Source organism: Schistocerca americana, chromosome 4 (assembly GCF_021461395.2).
Source record: "Schistocerca americana isolate TAMUIC-IGC-003095 chromosome 4, iqSchAmer2.1, whole genome shotgun sequence".
NCBI classification, from domain to species: Eukaryota; Metazoa; Arthropoda; class Insecta; order Orthoptera; family Acrididae; genus Schistocerca; species Schistocerca americana.
In genome coordinates, this window is record NC_060122.1 from 140,536,119 (window position 1) to 140,554,354 (window position 18,236).

The 18,236-nt window shown below is 44.8% G+C and overlaps 1 protein-coding gene across 2 annotated transcripts in view; it reads left to right on the plus strand.

Moving 5' to 3' along the window:
• LOC124612437 (alpha-1,3-mannosyl-glycoprotein 4-beta-N-acetylglucosaminyltransferase A) overlaps positions 1 to 18,236 on the plus strand; it is a 787,568-nt gene that overhangs the window by 245,151 nt on the left and 524,181 nt on the right. The gene's annotated exons all lie outside the window — the stretch shown is intronic.

Here is an 18,236-nt window from a genome sequence, read left to right on the forward strand (position 1 = left end):
CATGCAAGAAGAGCACATATTCGTAATCGCAGCATCGATTCCGAACCAAGTACAGTGCTGACGAGCAAGTTGTTTCGTTCGCACTATACCCCAATGTCCTTGGTGGAGAAGCCGTAATACAGAGGACTGTAACGAACGTGGGACTACGACCCTGGACTGATCATTAGCAGAACGCAACAGCAAAACACCACGTCGTACAAAAAGTCTCTCCTTGTGAGCAAAAAATCGGCCAACCAACGGATCCTCGATCCGTGACTTTGACAAGGGCCATTGCGTAGCAACAAAACGCAAAACGGCAGCAAGGACAGGGTCAGCAGCTGTGGCTGTAGCTACACGACGAAAATGAATCGGAAACGATTCGACCACGTCATCGGTTTCCGCATCAAAGAACATGCAAGCAAGTTCGGAGGAATCGAATGCTCTATCCTCAGCAACAGGCAAACGGGACAACGCATCGGCGTTTCCGTGCTTAGCAGTGGACCGATACAAGATATCGTAGCGGTACTGCGAGAGGAAAATAGACCAGCGAATGAATTTCTGCGCTGTACGTGGAGGTACAGGCTTGTTCGGGTGAAAAAGCGATGTCAAAGGTTTGTGGTCTGTGATGATGGTAAAGTGACGACCATACAAGAAATCATGAAACTTAGTAACACCAAATACGAGAGCCAAAGCTTCTTTCTCGATCTGTGAATAATTTCTTTGCGCAGACGAGAGCAATTTGGACGCAAAGGCAATAGGGCGATCGTGCGAACCATCTTTGTGCGCAAGCACAGCACCGATCCCATCCTCGTCGCCATGTGAAGTGTTGGCAGAAGAGCCAACACCGTGTTGCTAGAGGAGGCCGAAAAGCACGCTTTTAAGCTCACGTAGATTGGCGTGAGGTCTGGAACAAGGTAAAGTAATTATCCTATAAAGAAAAGAACGTAGTTCTTGGAATACTTAACTTTAATCCACAATTGGAGAACATCGCTCTTGTTTAAACATTATTACAATATGAATATAAACTGGTAATGGCGCCTTGCTAGGTTGTAGCAAATGACGTAGCTGAAGGCTAAGCTAACTATAGTCTCGGCAAATGAGAGCGTATGTGTCAGTGTAGCATCGCTAGCAAAGTCTGCTGTACAACTGGGGCGAGTGTGGTGGCGCTCGGTCTGTAATCACTGACAGTGGCGACACGCGGGTCCGACGTATACTAACGGACCGCGGCCGATTTAAAGGCTACCACCTAGCAAGTGTTGTCTAGCAACTCTTGTCTACGGTGAACACTCGCCATCCAGGACAACATACTGGGTTTATTATTTACGAAATCTTCGAGTCACTGACATATCTGAGAATCTGTTCCGATGCTCAGCCCTTCATTAAAAGTCATAGATACAACTCGCGCATTATGCACGTCTCTGGCGCCGACCAACGTCTCTGGCGCATTTGCATCTGTGGCCGCATGCGCAGTCGCGCGGTACAACAGTATAAAGGGACGAAGCGAGCACTGGAGCGGCAGTCTTGCGGCTCACTCTGAAGATGGCTGAACGTTATACAGCCGAAATATTAGAAGAAGAAGGAGATTTCTTGCGGCTGCACACCCGAAACTTAAGGGAACAGTCTTTGCGCCGCCAAAACCTGAAGATTCACAAAAAGCTATTGTTTTATTGTCAATTTTTTTATTATTGAGGCGTAGCCGCATGGCTTGAACTTCTATTTTCAGACTGGGCAATCCTAGATGCCCCAATATATATTCTGCAGTTGCACCGCCGGTCAGTACATCAGCGCACCTGATGATGGAAACGTGGTCGATTGCCGAAATATTGTGTCCTGTGCACACTCATACCAGGCTGTTCACCCGAGACTAATTTTGTCATAAAATACGCCTGGAGAAATTGAAGAATCACAGGAAATTTTCTCTTCACACTTGAATTCTCTGCGAAATCTGTAAGTAATTCACAGGACATATCATGCCATGCGGGATCTTTATTGTTTCTTCATATGAACACAGACAGGTAGCGCCCGCAAGCTCGAAACACACACACATATAAACAGAGAAAGACCGCTACACTGCCAACTGTCGACTGACCACTCCGCTCCCAGCATTGACTGCCTTCAGCTGGCCGCTCTTCGCACTGCTGCCCCTCGGCCCATGTGAGCTGCACAGTCGATTTTTGTGGTCCACAGACCTTCAGCTGCCGGCGCGTGATTTCCGTCTCGCTATGGCCGATGCGGCTGGCATGCGGCGGAATTCCGCATCCGCAGACGTTCCGCCCCAGTATGGACTGCTGCATCGACCTGTTCGCCATAGCAGTGCGTCCATTTGCGGGCAGTTGCCGTTCCGCAAACATTCCGCTCGTGTCGACCCAGTCTTATTACTCAGCAGCCTCGAGGGGGAGGGGGGGGGGCGGGGGGGAGGGACGCCCCTTTCTCCTATCCGCCACATGAAGCGGTGGCGTAAGACGACCCGTTGGATTTGTGTAGGCACACAAAAGGACTTACTGTCCATAGGTCAGCCACTTACGGTTATGGGTACAAGACAGCATCAGCATAGCACAATTTATTGTATATTGGATATGAGCATTCGTATCTGAGCGTCATACGCGATGCTTGATACCAGTGGCGGCTCGTGAGTATACATTCTGGATGTTCACAAATTTTTAGGTTCAGGTAAATACGAAAGTGTGAAAGTAATAGCATTTACTGTATAACAGTTATGGTTATCAACATATTTACACAACTACAGCGACTGCCAATAATAATAATAGTTGGTTCAAATGGCTCTGAGCACTATCGGGCTTAACATCTGTGGTCATCAGTCGCCTAGAACTTAGAACTACTTAAACCTAACTAACCTAAGGACATCACACACATCCATGCCCGAGGCAGGATTCGAACCTGCGACTGTAGCGGTCACGCGGTTCCAGACTGAAGCGCCTAGAACCGCTCGGACACACCGGCCGGCATAAGAATAGTAATAATGATAATATGCACAACTTGTCTGAACAAAGACAGAATTGTTTTGTTGGAACTTTGCTGTTTTGAACAAAAGTAAGTACAGTTTAGGGTAAGAACGAAATAATGTTTAATCTTTCGATACTTTCCGTTTTGAATTTTTGTGTAAGTGGGAGTTTTCTGCTTTTTTTATTTTTCTCGGACATATGTCCAAGTTCCGGAACTCATGTATTAGGTAAAGAACTAACTTCCAGGCTGAAAATCAGACATTCTTACGTTGTACAGACGCAACAACTTATTGTACACGTGTTTGTTAAATGTTTGCTCGTAGTCATGGGTATTTGATTTGGTCACTTTCTCAGTCAGAGGATCTAGTCTTGGAGGCCCTAGTTCCCTTGCGGATAACGTTTCCTGATAATTTTCTTTTCTGTTACCATTGAAAACGGATTCAACAGAGTTCCTGCTGTCACTGCACACAACTATAAACACTAACTGCCGTTTATGGAAATGATTAAATTCAATTAGTAACATTTACCAACAAGGTCACTTGACCAGAATACGATTGAGGCGCTGAGAACCGTAAAGGCCAAAAGCGCACCATCGTTGATCCAATATTTAAGTGAATATCAGAGTAACCAGTGAGACAGCCTTTCGTGAATGTTCATATACACGATATCAGAGTAATCAGTGAGACAGCTTTTCGTGAATGTTCATATACATAATATTGACCTACAGTACAGATAAATCTGACTGACCATAAGGTCAACTGATGTCAGAAGCATGAAAGCATACAGTCGACGATGATGTGCTACATGGTTCCCGGCGGAGGTTCGAGTCCTCCCTCGGGCATGGGTGTGTGTGTTTGTCCTTAGGATAATTTAGGTTAAGCAGTGTGTAAGCTTAGGGACTGATGACCTTAGCAGTAAAGTCCCATAAGATTTCACACACATTTTTTTGCTACATGGTTCTCAGCGCCTCGGATGAATCATGGTATGATAAAATCCAAAACTGAATACACTAAATATCATTCAGAATCCCCACAAAATAGGTTTCTCTATCAGTATAACTACAACATATACTGACTATAAAGTGATATGAAACGAAAGTAGAAGTTGCTATGATGTCGCTAATTCTTCCCTTACAAGGGGAGGCCGCCAATTGTGAAATTCAGATTCGATTCATACTGCGCATAATAAAAGCTCATGGCCAGAGGTGTAATGTGGCAAAGCACCAAGATGCACTTCTCAGCCGTTGTCGAGGAAATCGGCAGTTAAAAGAAACCGTTGCGGTGAAATGCTCTCTACGATTAATGATTTTCTACAGCGTCATAGCGCAGCGGTAAGCGCTCGGGTTCGTAATCCGAAGGTCGCCGGGTCGAATCTCGCGCCATGCAATATTTTTTTTATTATTAGTTTTTTGCAATTCAAATATATATATAAACTATTAATGAAGTGCTTATGCATGTTGGTGAAGGCGGATCACTCTCCAATTGTACCGCCTCCATTTTTCCGTTTGTTTAACAGGGTGTACCAAAGCTGTCCCGTCCGCACTGATTTTCGACGATGTTATAAGTTGCGCTAGCGACCGCATCTACCTTCTTTCGAAGTTAGCAGGCAACTACGCTGTTATGGGGCGGCTCGTTTCGGTCCATTCAACATCTGTCCTTCAAGTGTAACGAGCAAGTAACGGAGTTTATATTTCATACCTGCCACAGCAGGTTTGTGTTCGTGGGGTCTCTGTTCTAATTCGAACGTTTGACTTACGCTATACGTATTCGTTTCTACGCCTTCCGTTAACTATACGTGGTTAACATTATGAAGACAATTAATAACATTTGTGAAATACAACTTTGTTTGCGGAAAACATAATGATGTTCGAAGTCGCCAGTTTTTCCACGACAAACGACTTTCAACAACTTATTATATGCATAATTGTTGTAACTGATTGCTGGGAATTATATATATATATATATATATATATATATATATATATATATATATATAAAAATTACAAAAAACAAATACTAAAAAAATAGCTGCATGGAGCGAGATTCGATCCGGCGACCTTCGGATTAGGAACCTGAGTGCTTACCGCTTCACCGCCGCGCTGTAGAATATTACTAATCGTAGAGAGTATTTCACCGCAACGGTTTCTTTTAACTATCGATTTTCTCGACAACGGCTGAGAAGTGCATCTTGGTGCTTTGCCACATTACACCTCTGGCCATGAGCTTTTATTATGCACAGTATGAATCGAATCTGAATTTCACAATTGGCGGTCTCCCCTTGTTAGTCGCAATGGAAATACAAATATTCTCTTATTGAGAACTCAGAAGTAGCAATCTATGTTTTACTTGGGAAAAACTTTCAATAGTGAAGATCACATACAGTAAATTTACTATGTACTGAATGAACTGGCATATCGGAGGAGTGTGCTACTGTCTAGCGGGATTTATACCAGGCGGACAAAAGTCTGCAGCAGTGCTCTACCATCTGGTGGCAGAGACGTAAACTTACAGGTTACTGCAAAGGCTAGCTGTGGATTTCGTTAATAGTGCACGTTGTTGACCAATTCCGTATGTATAAGGGGCGTTCAAAAAGAAACGAGCCCGAGGAATAATTACAGAAACCAGTAGCTGTATGTTAGAAATATTGACCCTGGCTGTTGGGACACTTGACCCACTGTGACACAAGGCAGCGGTTCTAGGCACTACAGTCTGGAACCGCGCGACCGCTACGTCGCAGGTTCGAATCCTGCCTCGAGGATGGATGTGTGTGATGTCCTTAGGTTAGTTAGGTTTAAGTAGTTCTAAGTTCTAGGGAACTGATGACCTCAGAAGTTGAGTCCCATAGTGCTCAGAGCCATTTGAAACATTTTTGACACAAGGCGGTTAATGGCTGTCTCATAAAATTTCCGGGGCTGCGATGTGAACCAGTTCTGCACGTACAGCTGGACGTCGTCGTCCACACGAGTGCAGGAAAGGCTATGCTGACGTTTTTCTTTGGCCAAAATGGCCCCCTTGTGATTCACTTCCTGCAACACGGGACAGCAGTCAATGCCTAGCGATACTCGCAAACTTTGATCGACCTTCGCCTAGCGATCAAATCAAAACCACCAAGCAATCTCAACAGTGGGGTCATTCTGCTCGACGACAATGAAAAAATGCGGCCAACACAGTCGCGGCATTCCTGCAGAAATTCCACTGCGGGGTTCTCGGCCACCATCCATACAGTCCGGTCCTCTCTCCCTGTGATTACGCCATTTTTGGTCCCCTTAAAAAGACTCTGAGGGAAAAAAACGATTGACCTCGGACAATGACGTCCAGCTATAGGTGCGGAACCGCTTTACGTCGCAGCGCCGGAAATTTTATGAGACAGCCATTCACCGCCTTGTGTCACTGTGGGACAAGTGTCTCAACAGCCAGGGTCAATACTTCTAACATACAGGTACTGGTTTCTGTAATTATGCCTCTGTCTCGTTTCTTTTTGAACGCCCCTTAAATTTGGCCCATAAGACTACTATGCCACGCCAGTTGCGCAAGCGCAAAAGCCCTTTAAAACGTGCACAAGCGAAGGTGTGCACGCGACCCTGATGCCAGGGTACGCGGAGTCTAGGGGAGTAGAATGTGGTATAGCGCAGTACATTTACTATGGGGGGTTGAAACTTTAATAGTGGCAACTGTTATTTTTTTTTTTTTTTTTTTTTAAAGCTCGTACAAAACAGATACGTGTTTCAAAGTTTTACTGACCTTCAAAATCGTCACCAGCATTGTGTATAACCCGTTGACAGCGATGTGGAAGTCGTAGGATACTGTTAGCAGTGCCAGTTGTGTTGACAGTTCGAGCGGAGTGGTCTATTGCCCGACGAATTTGTAGCAGTTCTGAAGTGAATGCTGTGAAGTATTTCCTTCAGTTGAACTTACGAGAGCTTAAGTCAGGGGAGTGCAGTAGGTGGTATATCACTTAGCACCCTCATCAGTGAAACAAAGCAGTAACAGCTTGCACTGTACGTGCTTGAGCATTGTCCTGCAAAATGATGGTCAGGTCCTGCAGAAAGTGTCATCACATCTGTCTCTGTGCTGTTCTTTTTTTGAACACAAACTACGACCAGCTTAGAGAGAGAAGTGATGACACTTTCTGCAGGACCTGACCATAATTTTGCAGGACAATGCTCAAGCCCGTACGGTGCAAGCTGTTGCTGATTTGTTTGACTGATGGGGCTGCTGAATGCTATACCACCTACTGCACTCCCCTGACTTAAGGCGTCATGAGTTCAACTCGATTTCTAAATTGAAGGAAACACTTCACGGCATTCGCTTCGGAACTGCTACGAATTCGTCGGGCAATAGACCGCGCAGCTCGAACTGGCAACACAACTGGCACTGCTAAGAGTATTCTACGACTTCCACATCGCTGGCAACGGCTTATACACAATGCTGTTGACGACTTTGAAGATCAGTAAAACTTTGAAACATGTATCTATTTTGTACGAGCTGTAAATAAATAGTTCAAAAAATGGTTCAGTTGGCTCTGAGCACTATGGGACTTAACTTCTGATGTTATCAGTCCCCCAGAACTTAGAACTACTTAAACCTAACTAACCTAAGGACATCACACACATCCATGCCCGAGGCAGGATTCGAACGTGCGACGTAGCGGTCGCGCGATTCGAGACTGTAGCGCCTAGAACCACTCGGCCACTCCGGCCGGCAAATAAATAGTTACCACCATTAAAGTTCCAACCCTCGTAAGTAGTTCATCGCATCATCGCATTACGTTGAAAAGCATTCAAGGAAAAATAACCAATAAATCCGCAAGGTGACAACAGTTAGGATGTTCACATGCTCTTGTTCTCTTACACAACAGCCGTCACTGCTTGATTCCAGGAAATAAACGCCGGCGTGTTACGCACAGCGGCTGGCAAATAGACAGCATGTAGCAGTTGCCACTAACGACAGCGCACGCTTGGTTACAGGAAGCGCCGATATTGTTCATGAGCGAGTGTCCACCCACTAGTCCACTGTGGTGAGGCTTTAAAACTGTCAAAAAATCATCAGAACACAGGACGACAGCGGGAAATATGCCAAATTTACACAAAAATTTGCATTTATTTAACGATACATCTATTTCCGTCTGTGAATTTGTTATTCTTTTTTGCATGTAACTGAATAAAAATAAAAGAATACGTTGTCCTTTGTAGGCTGTATTGTCCATGGAGAACCATAGTACGGCTGGAAGCGGGACAGACACAGAGGGAGGTGGCTGCAGCTATTGGAGTGCCCCAAAGTGTAATTTGCAGGACCTGGACGCGATTTCAGACAACAGGAACTGTTAAAAGAAGGCGAGGCCAAGGCCGTCCACCGCTTACATCAGCAAGAGATGACCTTTATCTCCGTTCAACAGCCCGTCGAGACAGGAGGCTGAATGCAACTCAGCTGCAACGCGCCCTCCAGGCAGCAACAGGACGCGCAGTGTCAACACAAACAGCCCGAAATCGCCTTTGGAATGTGGCCTCCACGCACGGAGGCCTACGGTGTATGTCCCATTAAAACCACGACACTGTTCAGCCCGCAGAAACTGGGCGGAGGAACATCGGGATTGGAGCCGTAACGCATGGCGCCGGGTGCTGTTCACAGATGAGTCAAGATTTTGTGTTCAGCCGGACAATCGTCAAGCGTGGAACCCGGAACAATCCTGTTTATGAGCAGGAACCATCACCATACCATGGTGGTGGACGAATGGTGTGGGCAGGAGTCAGTATTGGCGGACGTACGGACCTGTATGCCGTTCAGAATGGCGTTTTGACTGCTCAGAGGCATAGAGACGAGACCCTTCGACCTTCTGTTGTGCCCTACGCTGGTGCCATAGGAGATGGGTTCCTTCTGGTGGACGATAACGCTCGTCCCCAAGGAGCTGCACTGGTGGACAACATGCTTGAAGCTGAGGGAATTGAACGAATGGAGTGGCCGGCTTGTTCTTCGGACTTAAACCCGATTGAGCATGTCTGGGATGCGCTTGGCAGACGCATTGAAGCCAGACCAGCACCTCCCACGACGGTTGCAGAGCTGGATATTGCACTAATGGAAGAATGGCCAAATACCCCTCAACAGCTGATTGATAACTCATACTGTCCATCATGCCACGCAGGTGTGCAACTGTACTGGCCGTGCGAGATGACCACACAGCATATTAGAGGACAACGAGAATGACTGTTTCCCCATGATGGTAGCCCCATGGTGCCTCGCTCTACGTAAACACCACGTAAACATAAAGTAAAGAGTTGAGACACCAAGATATCGTACTGTATCGCAGACTAATTACAACTGTAACCGATATCTGAATAAAATACGTTACCATGTGTCTATTGTGTATGATACCTCACATGATCTCCTAATTGTTTTGAGCAGTATAAAATCCTGCTACTAGCTAATTTCTGCCGTAAGCCATTATCAAGAACATTTGCTATGTCGTGTATTACATATCGTGCTCATCACATTCTGTCGTAAAAGAATGTGATGAGCACAGCATGTAATACACGACATTGCATATGTGTTTGATAATGGCTTGCGGCCGAAATTAGCAAAAAGCACGGCTTTAATAAAGCACAGTACAGTGGACAATGTATTCTTTTATTAAACACTTAGGTGATTTGGATACCCACGAAAGCAAAATCTTTATGAATAAAAATACGGTTGTTTACTATACATTCGAACATTTTCTCTATTATTAAACTCACTTAAAACTTAATAAATACTGTACTTCCTATATTATCAAATATATATATTCCAGTATTGGGTTATTAATAATAATTAAAAATCATGAATGGAGAGCAGCCATGAAAAAACCGGTGGGACAAACCGAGAATCATGGCATATTGAAAACTAACTCAAACGGCATCTACATCTGCAAATATACGCCGCAAAGGACAACGCGGCAGAAGGTAGTTTTTATCAATATTAGCGATCCCCTTTCCAATTCCATTCGAGTACAGAGCAAGATAAATATGCCTCCATGCGCATCCACCGTGTTCTGTCATCCCGACGACGTATATGTGAACGAGGCAGTTGAATAATTAAACCGTCCAGTCCGAATACCTGCTCTCCAAATTTGCGCAACGGGATTTGCGAGTACAGCAACGCCTGCCTCTTAGCAATTTAAGCTAGTGCCTTAATAATCTAAGTGACATTTTCTTTAAGACTATTTACGATCATAACATCGCGCCTCACGATTCCTTCGATGCATGCTGCCAGGGAATGGCCCCAAACACTGACGGGACACGCTATAATTGTCTTCGATTTGTCTTTCGTGCTGCTGATTTCACGTGATTCTTCCATTTTCTATCATTTCGTGGCAGAACCCGTAAAGAATTAAACTCTGTGATAGGTTTCAAAATATTACCGTTACCCATTTGTCGGATACTGCCCACAACTGTCACTTCTTTAGAGGAATATTACTAGCGACACGCCCGGGCATCGCACGGGTAACACTAAGGATCTAACGCCGGATGACTTGTCTGGCGTGGCGGTAATACATATTCTCGTGAATCAGTCTACCTTTTACAGAAAACCGTATCGAAATCCCTGCAGTAGTTCCTGTGATAAGCTTTCACACAAAAAAGACACATTGGGAGACTTCAGTTTATAATACACTACTGGTCATTAAAATTGCTACACCACGAAGATGACGTGCTACAGACGCGAAATTTTACCGACAGGAAGAAGATGCTGTGATATGCAAATGATTAGCTTTTCAGAGCATTCACACGAGGATGGCGCCGGTGGCGACACCTACAACGTGCTGACATGAGGAAAGTTTCCAACCGATTTCTCATACACAAACATCAGTTGACCGGCGTTGCCTGGTGAAACGTTGTTGCAACGCCTCGTGAAAGGAGGAGAAATGCGTACCATCACGTTTCCGACTTTGATAGACTTTGATAAAGGTAGGATTGTAGCCTATCACGATTGCGGTTTATCGTATCGCGACATTGCTGCTCGCATTGGTCGAGATCCAATGACTATTAGCAGAATATGGAATCGGTGGATTCAGGAGGGTAGTACGGAACGCCGTGCTGGATCCCAACGGCCTCGTATCACTAGCAGTCGAGATGACGGGCATCTTATCCGCATGGCTGTAACGGATCGTGCAGCCACGTCTCGTTCCCTGAGTCAACAGATGGGGACGTTTGCAAGACAACAACCATCTGCACCAACAGTTCGACGACGTTTGCAGCAGCATGGACTATCAGCTCGCAGACCATGGCTGCGGTTACCCTTGACGCCGCATCACAGACAGGAGCGCCTGCGATGGTGTACTCAACGACGAATCCCGGTGCACGAATGGGAAAACGTCATTTTTTCGGATGAATCCTGGTTACGTTTACAGCATCGTAATGGTCGCATGTCCGCAGCTCGTGGTCGTGCGGTAGCGTTCTCGCTTCCCACGCCCAGGTTCCCGGGTTCGATTCCCGGCGGGGTCAGGAATTTTCTCTGCCTCGTGATGACTGGGTGTTGTGTGATGTCCTTAGGTTAGTTAGGTTTAAGTAGTTCTAAGTTCTAGGGGACTGATGACCATAGATGTTAAGTCCCATAGTGCTCAGAGCCATTTGAGCCATTTGGTCGCATACGCGTTTGGCGACATCGCGGTGAACGCACATTGGAAGGGTGTATTCGTCATCGGCATACTGGTATATCACCCGTCGTGATGGTATTGGTTACACGTTTCGGTCCCTCTTGTTGGCATTGACGGCACTTTGAACAGTGGACGTTACATTTCAGATGTGTTACGACCCGTGGCTCTACCCTTCATTCGATCCCTGCAAAACCCTATATTTCAGCAGGATAACGCACGACCGCATTTTGCAGGTCCTGTACGGCCCTTTCTGGATAGAGAAAATGTTCGACTGATGCCCTGGCCAGCACAATCTCCAGATCTCTCACCAACTGAAAACGTCTGGTCAATGGTGCCCGAGCAACTGGCTCATCACAATACGCCAGTCACTACCCTTGATGAACTGCGGTATCGTGTTGAAGCACCATGGGCAGCTGTACCTGTACACGCCATCCAAGCTCTGTTTGACTCAATGCCCAGGCGTATCAATGCCGTTATAACGGCCAGAGGTGGTTGTTCTGGGTACTGATTTCTCAGGATCTATGCACCCAAAATGCGCGAAAATGTAATCACATGTCAGTTCTAGTATAATATATTTCTCCAATGAATACCCGTTTATCATCGCATTTCTTCTTGGTGTAGCAATTTTAATGGCCAGTAGTGTATGTATAGAAGAAGATATGTATAGATTTAAAAAACAAAAAACACCATCCGAACAGGCCTTGAAGGCACAATTGTACCGACCGGCCGCCGAGTCATCCTCAGCTCTTAGGTGTCAATGGATGTGGATACGGTGGGGCATGTGGTCAGAACCTCGCTCTCCCGGCCGTTGACAGTTTCGTGATAGGAGTCGCTACGTCTCAATCAAATAGCTGCTAAATCGGCTTCATAAGGGCTGACTGCAGCGCTCTTGCCATAGCCCTCGACAAACCCGGACGTTCACCCATCCAAGTTTTAGCGGCACCCAACTGCGAATAACTTCGGTGATCTGACGGGAACCGTTGTTACCACTGCAGGCCATTGGCGTACGCTATACTGATATTTGTTAAATACCCTCTCTTCTGGCGTAACCACAAGCGCCGTAACGAAGATGAAGAACGCAAGAGCAGAGACGGCGGTGGGACGAAGTCAGCCAATGGTGCGCTAACTAGGGCCACACCACGACAGGAGCGCCCTCTAGCCGAAGAGAATACAAGTGCCGCTCCTGCCAGCCTTGGCCTCACAGTATTGGCACAGTATTCGCACAGTTGTAGACCGGCACTCGCAGAACAGTTCGTAGTGATCCATATCCATTGCTTGTTTGGACATTGTCTATAGTGAAGAACATTACTGTTTGCATGTCACCCATTCCCTGTGACCCATGTAAATTCAAAGTTAATTATTGTCAATCTTCTTATTTGTAGTAAAAACTATTACTGTGATTTGCTTGAATTGTTGTATAGCATTCCGAGAACGCAGCACCCTTTATGCATGCTATACAAGACGAGTGGGCAGGACCCCACACCCTCAACTAAATACATACTGATACGCTATCATAATCATATCGAAATACACCCGAAGTAAGTATGAACAAACAAACTTTATGGTGGAGACTACTCAGAAGATTAAAAGTGTGTGTACAGGGTAGTCCATTGATCGTGACCGGGCCAAATATCTCACGAAATAAGCGTCAAACGGAAAAACTACAAAGAACGAAACTTGTCTAGCTTGAAGGGGGAAACCAGATGGCGCTATCGTTGGCCCGCTAGATGGCGCTGCCATAGGTCAAACGGGTATCAACTGCGTTTTTTTAAAATAGGAACCTCCATTTTTATTACATAATCGTGTAGTACGTAAAGAAATATGAATATTTTAGTTGGACCACTTTTTTCGCTTTGTGATAGATGGAGCTGTAATAGTCACAAACATATGGCTCACAATTTTAGACGAACAGTTGGTGACATGTAGGTTTTTTAAATTAAAATACAGAACTAAAGCACGTTTTAACATTTTATTTCGGTTGTTCCAATGTGATACATGTACCTTTGTGAACTTATCATTTCTGAGAACGCATGCTGCTACAGCGTGATTACCTGTAAATACCACATTAATGCAATAAATGCTCAAAATGATGTCCGTCAACCTCAATGCATTTGGCAATACGTGTAACGACATTCCTCTCAACAGCGAGTAGTTCGCCTTCCGTAATGTTCGCACGTGCATTGACAATGCGCTGACGCATGTTGTCAGGCGTTGTCGGTGGATCACGATAGCAAATATCCTTCAACTTTCCCCACAGAAAGAAATCCGTGGACGTCAGATCCGGTGAACGTGCGGGCCATGGTACGGTGCTTCTGCGACCAATCTACCTGTCATGAAATATGCTATTCAATACCGCTTCAACCGCACGCGAGCTATGTGCTGGACATCCATCATGTTGGAAGTACATCGCTCAGCGGTTACTTGCTAGACCACAAATCCAAACTCCGCGGCTCGATCCCCAGTCGGCCCCGGGTATTCTATTGCCGTTACTTATCGCTTATTTCACCTGTGGAAATGGTTTTTTTAATGTGAAAAATGCCAAGTTGTACCATGGTTCGGGGTATAAGTTAAACTGATATATCCCCAACAACTGGCTGGCTTAAGCCAGCTTAAAAAGTTAGAAGAAGGCAAGGGTATGTCAGGTCCAACAGGACAATTCTCACGAGGAAACTTCCCTTCGCACCCCCCTCAGATTTAGTGTTAAGGTGGCGCAGATTTAGTGGTAAGGTGAAAAACTGATCACAGATCAGGCAGGAAAACAGGAGAAAGGTTTACTGAACTGTGAAAAAAAGCAACATAAAGACAGTGAACGGTTGAAGCTTAACAAGCGCAATATCGGGAGACAGTAAATAACTGCGGTGTCATGGATAAGTGGTCACGATGTTGGACTGATAAGCGGCCGCGCCGTGTTCAAAGTTCCCTCGCGCCAGTTACTTTCATTTTTTTTTCACAACACTATGAATTTTCATCGAAATGATTCTTCCCTTTCTGTAGTCTTGGCTGATGTCATACTATACATTGGTTGTAGAATATGAGTCGAGTGGTGAGAAAATGAAAGCAACAAATAAACAAGTGTGAACCATGTTACAAGAAAGGATTTCAAGAGTCAAAACTTTCAAAACGGAACAGAACTTTAAAAGTGTTAAAAACATAAGTTTTGACAGAGTGCAGAGAAACTGTGTGACTGTGAAACTGTTGCGTTCAATTTTTGCAGCTAATGTGACAAACTAATATATGTTTTCGTCATTTCTTTGGGAGTGATCACATTCGCATTCATACGAACACCTAAATCGGGAAAGGGGGTGTATCTCGCTCACTTACCAGGCATACAAATTAGGTGCGTGGATGAGAGATTCCTGTCATTTGACACACGTACTGTCACTAACGCCTCGTATGACACAACAGATGTGTTTTACGGTGGAAGATTCGGTTGACTTGTCGCCTTGTCATCAAACGTTTTCGGTTTCCATTCGAAAGCCACTTTCTTACGGCTGGTAATAGTGTAGTTTTGCAGAATCAACTGTCATTATGGGATTCTGCCTTACACCTCGCAGTTGCAAACGGACGTTACGCCACGACACAGACACAGTTTTGAATACAGCGAACAGCGAGAAATGTGTAGGTTCATGGCATTACTTATTTCGTGAAACGTAGTGGATTCCTCTTCACGGATTTATCAACCTCGCTAGAAGTGCAGTCGCTGACCCACATGTAGCAGCACATGCCCCCTACCTGCAGCGGCATTTCACGCCGCGCTATCCGCGGCCTTGGCAGCACAGTGAGTGGTTTTCTTCCGTTGGGGGTAGTTGTCTTTTGCTTTCACGCTGCAGAATCCCACGTGATTTCAAAGTGCTGATTACTCCTCATATTAAAAAGGTAACATTGTTTGATTTTGCACAGTTGTTTGTGTGATATAAATAAGTTTTTCTGATTACGGTTTGTGTTTTTTCGTTCGTTAGTTCAGACGTACTAACCTTAGCTGCGCTAGTAATAAACTTAGCATTTTGGCTGCCATCTTGCGCCACCCTAGACAGTTTTTGCAAATACTGGCTAATAAACGTATTTAAAAGCGGCTATTTAATTATTTGTAGTAGCAGGCCCGTGGTACAGATAGAGCAGTTCATTTCAAACCGGATAATATATTAAATTTACATATCAAGAATTAACCAAGCCATCACGAACTTAACCAGTTTTTTCTTCTGCATGTTAGATGCCTCCAAAATATCGCAGATTTGCCAGCCCAAGTATTATTACAACAGCAAGGTTGGTAAAAAAGGAGAAGTACTCAATTTACAAGGCATCAAAGCAATGTGAAGAGCCATGGTCTACCCTGAAAAACTTTCTTAGCAGGACTGAAGGTGAATGTGTAGGCCTACTTAAATTAGGGAAACCGTTTGCTTTACTTGCACAAATGGAACAAAGAATATGCAATTACATACTTTCCATGCAGGAATTAGGATTCGGATTGACTGTAATTCAGATTCGAAAACTGGCATATAAGCTAGTTACAGCAACTGGTAGGAAACATCCCTTCAGTGAAGAAGAACAAGCTGCAGGGGGACTGGTGGTGGAAAGATGCAATGCTTTCATTATTTAATTAATGCATTATCATGAAATTACCCAAGTAATGTTACGAACTTACGAAAGGGTACCACGAAATAACCTACAAAATTCTTAGTTGATGAAATCGTAAGTGAGAGGATTTAGAATCAACTAATCATAACATTGTGCATATTGAGTAATTCATTTAAGGACAGGCTTACATATGTAATACAGCGGGCTTTCAAAATATTTTTTATGTACTTGAAATTAACTTAATACAGAAATCCTCACGAAATTACCAAGATTTACCCTATATTTACCGCGATGGAGGTTCGAGCGCGGTTCGCCGACTTGGCCGTCGAAGACCGTGGCCACTGAACAACGGCGCCGTTGCTCTTTCAGGATGCTCTATACTGCAGTTCGTGTCGTTGACCGTTCACTGTTTTTATTTTGCTTTTTTTTCACAGTTCAGTACACTTCCTTCATGTTTTCATGTTTAAGCTGTTTTCAGTTTTTTACGGGCTGTCCACTGGGTCCTCTTACCACAAAATCTGAGGGGGTGCAATGGAGAGTTTCCCTTGTCAGTGAAGCAGCACGTCGTTAAACCAACTTGCGGGTTGAGGTGAGGTTTACTGTTACTCATTACACACTCCCCTCTGCACCCTAGCGTAATCTGCTCAGTATCGCCTTACTGAACGTTGAAAGTCTGTGGGCTCTTGTCATCACCTGCTGAACACATACTGTTAACATGCTGTCCTTCTCTTCATCTACAAATTCATTGGCTTTAATGGCAAGCCGTTACTCCTCCATTTAGCACGCTTCCACTGTGTGGTGACAAAACACATCACTCTGAACTGGGACGCAGCTGTTATTCGTCACCCAGGAGGGGCGTTTAATAAGTGATGCGCAAATTTTTTCTCGGAAAATTGCGGTTGAAAAAATGCGGAATTTGTTGTGGAACATCTTGGGATATTCCAGTTTCAGACACTACAGTTTGATGAAGTAGCTTCAAAATGGCATCTGTAACGCAGCTGTCATTAAGTTTCATTTGGAGGAAAACCTGAGTATCGAGACATCCATAGACGCTTTCAGAATGTCTACGGAGACCTGGCAGAGAGTACAAGCTCAGTCAGTCGTTGGGCGTGGCGTCTTTCATCCCAACGAGGTCCCACAAACATCTCCGATACCTCGCGTGCCTGCACACAGCTATGACTCCTGCAATGTTGGAACGTGGGGACACACTCGTTCGAAGTGGTCGAAGGATCACAACGGCACACATCGTTGCTCAACTGGACGCCTCTGATGGTAGTCCTGAACACACGCGTCCACCAGTTGCGATACTCAAAAGCAGGGCCGGCCAAACGCTGCACTGTGTGCAGACGTGCGGAAGTGCTGCACATGTGCGCACGTGTGCGACAGCGACATCTGTTATTAGACATGTGTCCTAAATGAACGGCGGCGGCTCCACTTCCCTGTTTATGTGGTACAAGCAAGAGCGCAACATACCCTGTCTCGTTTACCGCTGGTGACCGTAACCTTAACACAGAAGTACTGAGAAATGGCAGGTACTGTGAAAAAGCAAAGGACGGGAGATCTATGTTCTCAGTCGTTTAAAAATGACTGGGGACTGCAATTATTTTTTGTAGCCGTTGGTGAAAACTCACAGTGTTTGCTATGCCGCTGAATAATAGGCGGCCAGCGTAAGTTTTCAATTGAAAGACACTACAATACATATCACAAAGACGTGTGTAGTGTACTCAAGAGTGAAGAACGGCAAGCAAAATTAAATGTCCTTAAGAAAATGGATGAGACACATCAACTCGATTATCAATTCTCATGACCAGTGATAAACGTGTTTGGATTTATTCCTTTCATAATTAAAAATTATTGTTTACTAACTGTGCATTAGTGTCTCATTCTGCTCCATGTTACATTATTATCAGGAAAGTTGGTCATTAAACCGATTGTTCCAATGTATACTTACATTTAGGTTTTTTGATTCTTTTTTTTTTAATGTGTGAAGGGCTACGCTCAGCTGAAGTCGATAAAACGTGGCATTCATCTAATTGTCGGTTATTATTTATTATGCAGATTTCAGACGGAGTTAATGAAAGATGTAGCAATAATGGT